Genomic DNA, 12,342 nt, shown 5'->3' with positions numbered 1-12,342 from the left:
TGCCCTAACGCCAGCGCTGTGGGCAGCAGAGATGAGCATCTACGGACCTCACTGACCGACTGGCCTCCAGGCTCAGCGAGAGGCCTAGTGTCAAAGCCAGGAGGCAAGCGACAGAGTGAGACACCTGAACTTACTGGCATTGCACAATCACTGGCAGCCTCGGAGCCGATGCCACCGTGTGCACATGTGAGAACTCGTTCTTAGCTGGCCGATGTCACCGTGTGCACAGGTGGAAACTCGTTCTTAGCCGTTTGTTTTGTCACTTCAGTTACAGGGTTATGCCCTTTGAGTAAGCCTGGTAAGTGTAATTGATACTTGTAGCGCATTTTAAAGTCTACATTGAAACATTGTCCAGAGGTATGCAAGGCAGGTGTCAGTAAAGCAAATGTTTGTCATTGGATGCATGGACAAAGTCCTGAAACTGCTGTTCACACTTTAGCAGACAAATCAGATCATGGGAATCCTGCTTAAAAGTAGCTGGTGGTGCCCAGGGCGCTTCATGTTTGAGTGGTTCTCAGGTGTCGCCAGGCCTGCAGATCGTGACCTGGACTTTAGGATACATGAACATGGAGGTCAGCTGCCCGTGACTGAAGCTGTGTCATTTCGCCACAGTGCTGTGTGCTCTTGCTAGGTTGCTCCACCAATGCCATATTTGTAAGAGTAGTAAACTGTTGAATTTTATAACAGTAGTAATGTGATTTCAGATGTCTCAATTGCTATTACAATCATAGCCTCATGTAATCAAGATGCCCACAAGGACAAGTCTTGCACTCAAATGGCTTGGATTTAAAGGAACACAGCCTGCATACACTATTCACTTTATATAGGACCCAGAACCTTATCCCAACTTTCCATAAAGACCTGATGGGTTTCCTCTGCATCTTGTTCAGGAAGCCAGAGTATTGTGTCCTCAAAAAACATGAAGCACACTCCTTCAAACCTGGTACCCTTCTCACATCTTTTATCTTTTTAAAAAAATATTTATTCGTTTTACAAAAAAAAAAAATATGGAATACTTCCTGAATTTGCATGCCGACACCTTTGCAGGGGGGGGGGGGCGGTCTAATCTTCTCCATAGCGTTCCAGTTTTAGAATATGTGCTGCCGAAGCGTGCATCTTTCGTCATCTTTAACAGCAATGATTAGGACGGGCAGATGGGATTGACAGTTGTAAACTGGACTGGCAAAGATTCCAACATAAACTTCATCAGCACCGGCCTCTTAGCCAAGGTGTTAGATTAAACAGCCAGCTAGGGCTGGGAAAATAGGGGACTCCCCAAAATGATGTTTACACACCAACAGACAGAAGAGCAGTATACCCTTTCAGTGTGCTCCTTCAGGCGCAAGGTATTTGGCAAGGCTACTGTGAACTACCAACTTAGCATGATGATCCTAAGACCATGAAAAGAAAGTTATTTTTGTGCATCAAGAGCTGCAGCACAGCCAGGGAAATGCCAGTCTGTGAAAATGTCAAGTCTTGTGCTCTTATGTGTGGCTCAAAGAGTTTGGTATTCCACGGAGTTCATCACAGCAAGCCGGATGAGCCGGAAGTCGGGGTGTGAGGATGCTGCGAGGTGGAGTCCTGGAGAGAAGGGAACTGTGGGAACTTAAGTGGAGGTCCTTGTGGTCCTTGGCTGAGGGATAGGGACTGGTTTTTGAGTAAGGTAAGATTCCCAAAACAAGTGGAAACCCTGGGTTTGGGATCCTGACAGAACTAACTAAAGATCTGGAAGAATTGGAAGATGGTCAGGGCAGAATCAAATTGACTCAATTATTTATAACATCAGAGGCGTTAAGCAAATATAATGGAAACACCATGTCTTAAGAATAAGTGGGTGTCCTGGGACTCAGGAAACAAGGGTGGATGTGTCTCAACAAGAATAAAACCAAGCAGGATTACAAGCAGGATTACAGGTGTACATTGGTGATTTTAGTTATTTTTAGGAGCAAGTGTAATGCCCTTTTTTAAGAATGACAGTTTTATTTAGACTCCTAGAAAATCCTTGTCAGGAATACAATAAAAATTGTCAGACATAGCAAGAAACAGTAAACACAGGCAGCTACCCACAAAAAAAGAATGAAGCTCAGACATGAGCCAGTATATTTAAGAACTTAAGGTAGGGGCTGGAGAGATGACTCAGTGGGTAAGAGCACTGACTGCTTTTCCAAAGGTCCTTAGTTCAAATCCCAGCAACCACATGGTGACTCACAACCATTCGTAATGAGATCTAATGCTCTCTTCTGGTGTGTCTGAAGACAGCTACAGCATACTTACATATAATAATAAATCTTTTTTTTAAAAAAAAGAACTTAAGGTAGATTTAACATGAAGATTAACATTTACCCTTGGATTGTTTTCTATAATGTGCAAAGCATAAATATCAAAATTAAAGAAGTACTCAGATCGGTCTGTTTTAAGATCAGACACAAGACAAGAATGCCCACTCTTAGCTCCTGGTCAACACTGTAGTGGTGCTCTTAGGTGCTTGAGTTTCAGGTGTCAAGGTGGCAATGGGATTTAGAAGTTGAAGATTTGGGGAGTGAGGGTTTGGAAAAACAGACTTTAGGAGATGGAGAAAAGGTGTGGACAGGTAAGATCCTAAAGAACTGAAGGAAGGAAAGGCCTAGGCCTCAGGGTGAGTCCATGGATTCACTGAGACACAGTTGACCACAGTTCCTGTGAGTGTGAAAGGAGGGGCCTCCTGGGCCTACACCGTGCTGTGTGCTAAGGTGAGAACAGTATCTCACTCTGTGCAATGAGAGGCTACACGGGCTGCGGGGACTCTGTCTCGAGGATGACCACTTCTGTGTTCAGCAGGAGACACTTCTGTGGTAAGTGCCAGGGCTGTCTTCTCCAACAGCTTTGTATGGTTTATTACCAGTCCAGTCCTCAGGCCAGGCCTGTTGTGCTCTGGAGTTCTGTAGAAACAGGAATGTTCGCATCTATCACCATCAACAGCATGCTGTCAGCCTCAGAGCTCTTGTTGATGTTCCGTTTCTGTCCCGCCCTCCCCGCCCCTTCAGCCTCAGGAAGATGAAAACGCAGGGCATTTCGAGTGGCCTTAGGATATTGATGACTACTGTAAAATATGGAGCCAGATGGATTTGCATTTTTTTCCCTGAAGACAAAACATAACTTGCCTCTGCTAAGATCTTATCTATTTAATGAGCAGAGGCGGTATAATTAAGGCTTTTCTCCAAGGCTGTAGATGTGCCAGGCCTGATGGAAACTTTGCTGGGTTTTCATAAATCAAGTCTATTTGGACCTGAACGTACTCAGGGGCTGGTTCTGCGCTGTGTTCATGAAGGCTGTCACAGTGGCATCTTGTTTTCCCACAGCTAACCTGTCCTTGATCACAGGAAGCTACTTGGATGCTGTTGACCAGGGTCAGATGGCTGCTCTTAAGGCAAAGGCAGACCATGGGGTGAAGGAGCCTGGCTGGCCAGTGGGTGGGGTGAGGGGCCTTACAAGGGACTGAGAATGAGTCCTCTATGGACAGCCCCTGTCCTGTGTGGGGCAGTCCTTATCCAGTGAGCAGTCCTCACTTTGGTGGCTTTCTTAGCTCTGTTGGATTCAAGAGGTCTGAAAGTTTCCCCAAAAGCTTTGTGAATTAAATACATTTGCAATTTGCATTCTAAACACGCTGTGTGGACTAAATATGCTGGCTGTATTGTTTTCTTGGCTTTTATTCGTTTGTTAATAATGCGTTTTTTTTTGTTGTTTTTGTTTTTTTTTTTGGGGGGGGGGTTTTTTTTTTGGAAATAGCCCTTCCTCTGTTGGCTTGGAAGAGGAATCCAAGGGAAATGTCACGCTGAATTCTGCACTAGAATTCAAAGCAACATGTGTGCAGGAGTGATCTGGTCAAACAAGGTTACGTTTTCTAAAATCCTGTAGTGAGTGGGGGGTCCAGGCAGAAGGTGGATCTTGGATGGCAGGAGCTGGTTCAAATACAGCTTCTGATGCAGACACTGAATGGAGCAAGGGGCCAGGGGAGCCGTAGACTCCGGAGAGCACATATCTGTGACCTCTGAAAGGGAATCATGGGAGGGGATGGCCCTACAAGTCCTGAACCCAGGGCACACAAGCAGGAAGAGGGGCTCAGAGGATGCCCTGAGAGTTCTGGGCTTGCTGAGTGGGCTCAGCCGTCACGTGTGTCACCCCTCCCCCAGACCCCGTCCCCCTGTCAAAGATTACAGCGCACACTTGCTGGACGCGATGTCTCATTCTGAACTGAGTTCTTTTTACAGCCACAGCTGCTCAATTATGTTCTGAGTTGTTTCCTGATAGGCAGAGGGGACAAGTTGAGAACAGCTGCGGTCTGAGGAGGAGGAGTGGGAGGAGGAGGAGGAGGAGGAGAAGGAAGAGCAGGAGCAGGAAGAGGAGCAGGAGCAGCAGGAGGAGGAGCAGCAGGAGGAGAAGGAAGCTTGTGTCCTCCTGCATTTGTGGCCCTACCCATCATGAAGCTAAATTTGTAGAGACTGGAAAGAGGTGGGAGCTGGGTCTCCAGGCTCTTCCACGGTGACTCCCTTGGTGCAGGGCCCGACTGCTCCAGTAGAAGGAGTTGTCTGGCCTTGGGTATAGAAGACAGGCAGAAGCCTGGCCCAGTATTCCTCTCAGGGTGGTAGTGTGGCAGAGTGGCACTGCTTCTCCACAGAAGGTCATTTCCCATTACAAGTCATCTATCTGGGCCTTGCCTTTCTGTATACTCACAGTGGGGGATTCCCCCTCTGCTGCCCACCCCAGCACTGTCAGAGAGGGCAGGACAAACAACTGCTCACTGTGGAAGGCTGACATCCCAAGAGAAGGTCCAGTCTCACGCCGTCAACATTTGTGGAGCAATTGCTCCTGTGGGATCCATGTGGGATCATACAGGTTTGGGCCGTGGCAACTTTCTAGTTAATAGATTGCAAGTCCACTAGGTCACACAAGTTCAACCAGCAGGCAACAATCAGCATTTATTAAATTACTATGTATCTGATAATAATTATAAACTCATTTAATCCTCCTAACCTGTCTGTTTGCCAGTAGGATTATTATCCCATTTTCCAGATGTGGAAATTAAGGTAATGGAAGAGGCAGATGGACTGGTATCTCGTTACTGTGCTATGGAGGGCCAAGGTGTCCTGACAGGCTTCTACAAACAAAGAACAAGAGGCAGGTGGGAAAAGGCGTCTCCTTGGCAGGACCAGCCTTCCCACAGGTCCTATTGCCCTGTTGGAACTTAGCTGGGAGCTCCGACCAAGGAGTCTAGAGGAGAAGAAGACGTAAGGTGATGTGAGAAGTCCTGGAGTGTCAGACTCCAGAGCATCAGACTGTGAGGGCCCCGGGGACCTGGGCAGCGGCGGCTGTCATCCCAGAGCAGGTGTGGATCCTGGGGACATCTGACTAGCCTTTCTGGTGGCTTGACCACCTTCTGACCTTCATGATGTAGCCAGTGTTTGTTCTGTGTGTCTGTGACTGCCACCGTCCCAGAGGCTCTTAGGCACGTCATCTCTGGTCTTTACCACAGTCTTGCAAAGCAGCTTCAAAAAAATTAAAAAAAAAATTATCGGGCCAGACTTCCTCTTCAAGACCTCTGAGCTAATTCGTGATGAAGCTGTGATCCAGCACCAGGTCTGTGGATTGCAAAGCCCCACCCTTCTTGTGATGTGAAGGGCGTGTCACTCATGGGAGACTGTGAATGAGAGGAAGGTTGGTTGACTCCTGCTCATCTTCCCCTCAGAAGGCCTCTTACTTTGGAGTGAGCCACTAGTGAGGCCGTTACCAGGCTCTGGTTTACCCTGGCCTGAGTGGAGGCCGTGGTCATCTCGATCATCTCAGATCTGCCTCCGTTCTAAAGCAGACAAAGGCTCTGCTCAGGTTCACACCAGGAGTGAAACCAGCTTTCATCCACTTAACCGGCAACAGGAGTATTGAGACAACTCCAAGAGTCAGGACTCACGGACAATTTCTCTTTGTGTCTTTTGCTTATATTTGGAGTTTACAGATGTGAAGCCACAGCTGGCTTCCCCCTTTCTCTGAGGGGCCCTGATAGCCAGTCAACTGAGTTTTCTATTGTCATTTTTTCACAGGTTTAATAGCTGTTGGCAACTATGTTGTGTTATTTTGTTCACATAATTATTCACTGAGCATGAACATACCCTGGAGCGCCTCAGCTGTGGCCATGATCGCTGGATGCTAGGACGTGGCTCAAACCTGGGTGTGCGTGTGAAATGAGGAAAAAGAGGGTTTGGGGTTTTTTTGGGGGGGGGCTTATATTTTCTGTTTGTTTGTTTCCTAATTAGATACATTAACCATTGAGAACAAAGCCTGACACCTGTTGTCTGTGTGACTGTGACGTGTGAGGTGGATTCACCCTGCACTGTCATGACAGGGGTTCTGACATTTGCGTGGTCTTCTGTAATTCTCTCAGCAGAGGAGGAAAGGCTGTCTGGCTTCCTTGGCAATGGCAGGTGGTGGCAGAGACCACAGAGGAGGACCACGTGGAGGATCTCATGGTCCTCCACAAGCTGCAGTGTGCCCGTGTCTGTTCCTTATCAGTCTGGGCAGCGGCAGCCGTGAGTTGTTGAACTTTAGAGAGCAAAGCCGTTAGAAAGAGAAGATGCGAGGCTACAGCATCTGAGTCCACTTTGAGAGAGATGGGACAGAGAGATGGGCTGTGGGAAGGAATCTGCCCTTTTCTTTCAAACTGCAGAAGGGCCTGGCTGGAAGCTCAGGCCAGGAGGGGCAGGGCTGAGGCTGGGGTTGGAGTGAAGCTGAGGGAATTTGCCCGGATGTGTGTGATCAGGCTGTTCGTGGTGGCTCCCACCTCCATGTGTGGGAAAGGTGGTGATGGGGGTGGGGGTTGCATCCTCATAGAAATAAACTTATGAATAGAGGGAGGAGAGACTCCTCTCTTGGTAAGTCCTTAGGAAGAACTTTAATTCCCCCAAATGTATCCACAGGCTACCGGGAAGGGTGGCAGCTGTGTTCTCTAGGTCCGTGCACACCGAGGAAGTGCCTAGTTAGGCTTGTGTTTCAGGGACTCGGGACAAATTCACTAGATCTCCACTAAGCTAGGAGACGCCCTGTACACTGGGGTGTCAGGGCAGCTGCCTGGTCATGACTTCTGACCGGATACCTGCTGTCAGCCTGGACTCTGGGTGTCTGGTGGTGGCCTCTGTTTCCTCAGCTGTAAAACAGAGCTTCTAATTGCAGCCTCCATCATGATTGGAGGACGGTTGCTTTATAAGCTGCGAGCAGTCAGGCCATAACAACAAAGTGGTAGATATATAGCGAGAAACCGATATCCTACAGTACAGGGGACCTCGGGACAAGATGCTAAGTGAACTAAGACAGACAGGCACAGGAACTGAGACGTGTTCCATACCACCTCATTTCTGTGTAGCATCTTTAAGAAGAGGCAGGGAGTGGAATGATTGTTGCCAGGAGCTGGTGGATGGGGGGGGGTGAGGGCTGGGAAATGTTGGTGAAAGGGTGTAAAGTCTGAGTATCATGGAGTGAATAAGCTCTGGAAACCTCATAATTCTAATTAAACACCAAAGTGTATTCTTGGGACTTGGTGAGTAAGAAGATCTTAATGTTCTTACATCTCCCATACACAAGATATTCACATACACACACACAAACACATATATGCATGCAACATGTGCATACACATATCTATATATGTACACAATCTGTATACATACACAGATAAATGCATGTATGCTACACATGCATACATATATACAAATGCATATAACACACACGCACACATATAACATACAATACAACACAACACACATACACTTATGTACAAATCATACATACATCTAACACATACACACAACATATGCCTACATTTCATACACATATACCCATAGGCATCCACTTATATAAAACCTCGCATACACACACACACACACACACACACACACACAGTAACTATGAGGTGATGAGTTGGTTTGATGTTACAATTATTTCATATTTTCTGTGAATAATATTACTTCAGGCATCCTAAATACAATTATTTGTCAGCGATGCCTCGCAAAAATCTAGAAATAAGTAACTTTGGAAAGGATGTGTTACAATTTAAAGAGACAAAGAAAGCCAGGCATGGGGCCAGCAAAATGGCTCAGCAGGTTCAAGGGCTGAGGTAACCTGACTCTGAAACCCCGAATTCCACAGTAGGAGAGAACTGATCCCCCAAAGTTGCCCTCTGACCTCCACACGCGTCTGTGGGTCCCGTGTTCCCACACTCACATGCACAAATGCCATAGGCCTATAATCCAGTGCTTGGGAGAGTGAGGCCGGAGGACTGGGAATAAGGGCTGATGCAGAAGAAATAGTACAAGAATGCACTACAAAGGATTTACTAAGAGATTTGCTTAGGGAACATTAAATCACACAATACAGAATTTAGCTAAGGGAGTGCTGGCTCCAGAATACCCAAAGATAAGAAGTGTGCCAGCCAGCCTGCTAGAGATAAGCAAAATTGACATTGCTACGGTGTAAATTTTTATTCATCAGGACCGACCAGCCATTAGGCCCATCTCCCAAAGCTTGCCTAGCTGGACAGCTCAAAATCCCAGTGTAGGGTCACAGCTACTCTTAAGATCTGGATTAAGGTCCCTGCATTTTTATCAGGAAAAGCATAATCCTGACAGGTGGGCATGAACCTGGGTAAAAACTATTCAAAAAGACTAACACTGGTATACTTAAAATAATTCTGGCACTATCTATGCTGTGCAAATCTTCTATCTGCCCAAGTGGCCAGACTTTGAGTCTCCTGTCTGTTTAAACTGTTGGAAGTGTAACCTGGGGCCCGGACACGAAAGGACTTAGGTATGCATATTGGGAAAATCTATTCACGTTGGCTTTTCCTTGGGCATTAGCTGCTACCAGCCACACACTTTTCTGTTTCTTTTTTCCCAGTTAAAAAAAATCTTTTCCTTTATTAGTTTCTAAGTATGCAGAGTGATTTCTAACTGGGAAGGCATACTATTTAATGGGGAAGCCTGAGCTACATGGAGAGAGGCAGAGGGAGAGATGCACGGAGGTTAGGGAGAGACAAAAAGATTGAGAACTCAAGATTGCTATATAGTATTAACTAGACTCAAGATTTTCTTTGGATTATATTGGTTTTTCTTCAAGTCTCAGACTGGAAAGCAAGTTACTGTGGATTGTTCTCTCTCTCTCTCTGTTTTGTTTTGTGTGTGTGTGTGCATGTGTGTGTGTTTGAGAGTTTCTTTGTATAGCCCTGGCTGTCCTGGAACTCACTTTGTAGACCAGGCTGGCCTCAAACTCAGAAATCCACCTGCCTCTGCCTCCCAACTGCTGGGATTACAGGCGTGCGCCACCACCGCCCAGCATGGATTGACTTCTCTTATACTCCAATTTGTCCATAACACCCTGAAGTCTTGACACAAGGCTTAGAATTGTCAGTGACTGCTGGAAGATGTCATGCCTCAGGCCTTTGGTTTGGAGAGACCATTAGGGTCAGGGTGGCCATTGTCTTGCTTACCAATCAGCTGCCTCCCAGTGCTAGAGAGGACACAGCTCAGGATACATGCACAGGGGCCTCCTGGGCCTTAACACAGTGTACTGGCTGGTTTTGTGTCAACTTGACACAGGATGGAGTTATCACAGAGAAAAGAGCTTCAGATGAGGAAATGCCTCCATGAGATCCAGCTGTAAGGCATTTTCTCAATTAGTGATCAAGTGGAGATGACCCATTGTGGGTGGTGCCATCTCTGGGCTGGTAGTCTTGGGTTCTATAAGAAAGCAAGCTGAGCAAGCCAGGAGAAGCAAGCTACTAAGTAATATCCCTCCATGGTCTCTGCATCAGCTCCTGCTTCCTGAGTTCCAGTCCTGACTTCCTTTGGTGATGAACAGCAATGTGGAAGTGTAAGCTGAATAAACCCTTTCCTCCCCAATTTGCTTCTGGGTCATGATGTTTGTGCAGGAATAGAAAACCTGGCTAAGACACACAGAGATGAGGGCAAGTGAGGAGATTCCTGCCTGTGTCCACAGCTCGGAAGGCATCCCTTGGCTTCCTGAGGCTGTAGAGCTACCCTTGGCCCTCCCTGCCATCACAGACCAGTAGAGGATTATAAGGTGCTCTGCAGAACAGGTGCTGTGGAGGGAGCAGAGGGCCTGTAGCTTTTGCTGTAACATGATTCCTCGGGAGCCTGGGCCTCCAGGACCCTTCAGGAAATTCCTTTGCAGAAGTTCAGAAAGAGCTTTGCTTAATTTCCTGCCTGGGCCTGTTATGGTGGAGGGAGAGGTGTTGGCCCAGATGGCTTAGGGTCTGTTTGGTGCCTTCCTGGCTCAGACTAGAACCTTGCCTATAGCTCCTTCTGGGGCTGGGGCTGGAGGCCTCTGCTGGGAGCTTCATTCCTGGGTTCACTGAGGCTCTTCTGAAGGCAAGGTTATCTTACATCCCCGTTAGAGCGGCTCCCGGGAATATTGACTTCACATGGAGTTGTGCTTCCATCCAGTGATTCTGGGGCCTTGCACAGCAGACGCAGCCCACACATCCTCCCAGAGCATTCTCATTGTACAGCAGCCTGCCTGGCGCTGGGGCATGGCTGTCAGCCAAGTGTGTACCCTTAACACACATTCCTTTGCCAGAATCCTAGGCACATTCATATTTCCAAACCTCAAATCGGTTCTTTTAAAAACCAGAACCACATGCTGGCAGAGGCAATGGGCTGCGATGTTTTGTCCTGGGTTGGGATTCATAGACTGTGTGGTAGAGATCAGCCCTGTACCCAACTCCTGTGTGCCTAGGCAGGGCCCTCCCCTCCGGAGCCTGGGGTTTTCCAAGAATGTTGGAGCGGAGAATCATCATGGGCTTGCAGCTTTGAGGGTTTATGATTACCGTGGAGTTGGAGACTCTGAAGTTCACTGGTTTATAGGATAGTTTATGTGAAATCCACAAGGGCCCAGGATTGCTTGTAAATGTTTGAAATGCGTGTGTGTGTGTGTGTGTGTGTGTGTGTGTGCGCGTGTTCACGAGTCTAAACACAGGCAAAAATGACAAGAATGTAAACAGCGCTCGGAAAAGCCCTTTCTGCTAGGGCTTGCTGGAGTTTGGATGCAGGTAACAGTACCAAGGAGTCTACACACGGTCGGAGCTGGAGCTGGAGGCTTCATTCATGGCTGCCCAGGAAGGCCGGCTGGCTGCTGAATGCTGGGCATGGCCATAGTTCCTCATCTCTCTCTCACAGCAAGGATTTAAAAGTCAGTGGTCCTGACTTCCAGCTTCTCTCGAGAGGCTCTGCAGATTCCTTCACACCAACTTGAAGTGCTTCTTGAAGCCCCCAAACCTTGAGTATTGGTTTCTTTAATTAGACAGCCTCTGGGAAGATGGAAACCCACCCTATCCTACAATTGGTCCTTTCTCTGACAGTGTATGGCTGCCTGGGTTCCATAGGAGATGCTGGGTGTGGGGCCTGCTCTTAGATTGGTGAGACTGGAAAGACTGGTGTCTCAATCAGTGGAGTGAGCCGGCTGGGGATCCTCAGGGGCAGAATATATGGGGCCACAGAGCGTTCTGTCCCCATGCTTGTGCCAGGGTTCATGGAGACGTGGCCGACTTCTGATAATGACTCATGGATGAAGAGGTTATCTGGCCTGATGAGAGTGCGCCAGTGGGCCTGGGAGAGCCACCCTGAGGAGATGGCTTTGTGCTGAGACTGCAGGGCTTAGGTCTAGTGTGCTGAGTACAAGGAGACTAACTCCGGGCTACACAAATGTATGCGCAGAGGGCCGAAGCTCAAAGGCTGGACCAGAAAGTGGTAGTAACAGGGAGCAAAGCCACTGAAGGCTGTGTGCAGGGTCGCTCTGCATGTGGCCTGGGCAGGCAGGGCTACACGGGGTTAGAATGGCCGTGTGTATACAGGAGGCAGCGTGTGCCTACCGGAGAGCCTTAGTCATGACCCAAGCGCAACATCCAGACGCTGGAGTCGGAAGCTGAGAATCGTGACTCATTCAAGGTTGGAGGGAATTAATAGAGCCCTTCCCACTTCCACCCACTTCCTGCGCCCGCCCTGGCAGGAGCCATTCTCAACTTTTGCCTTTGCGATTGTTCCTATCTTTCCCAACGCGCCTACTTGGGATTCCTGCGGTCTCATTGTTTCAGCTAGTTCACAGTCAAGAAGAGAGTGGGCAGGAGGAATGACTCTGTGTGTGTCACCCGGTGACAAAATGACCTCCATCCTTAGAGATCAGAGGAGGAACCAAGGGGAGAAGCGGGCAAGAGGAATGGGTCAGGGGCTCGAGGTGGGCTGTGATGGTGGAGGTAGGATGCCAGCATGATAGTTCTCCTCACAGGGACTGCAGAGGCTCCTGCATACG

Source organism: Apodemus sylvaticus, chromosome 14 (assembly GCF_947179515.1).
Source record: "Apodemus sylvaticus chromosome 14, mApoSyl1.1, whole genome shotgun sequence".
Taxonomy (NCBI): domain Eukaryota; kingdom Metazoa; phylum Chordata; class Mammalia; order Rodentia; family Muridae; genus Apodemus; species Apodemus sylvaticus.
The sequence above is the reverse complement of the archived record's forward strand: the minus strand, read 5'-3'. Positions refer to the sequence as shown.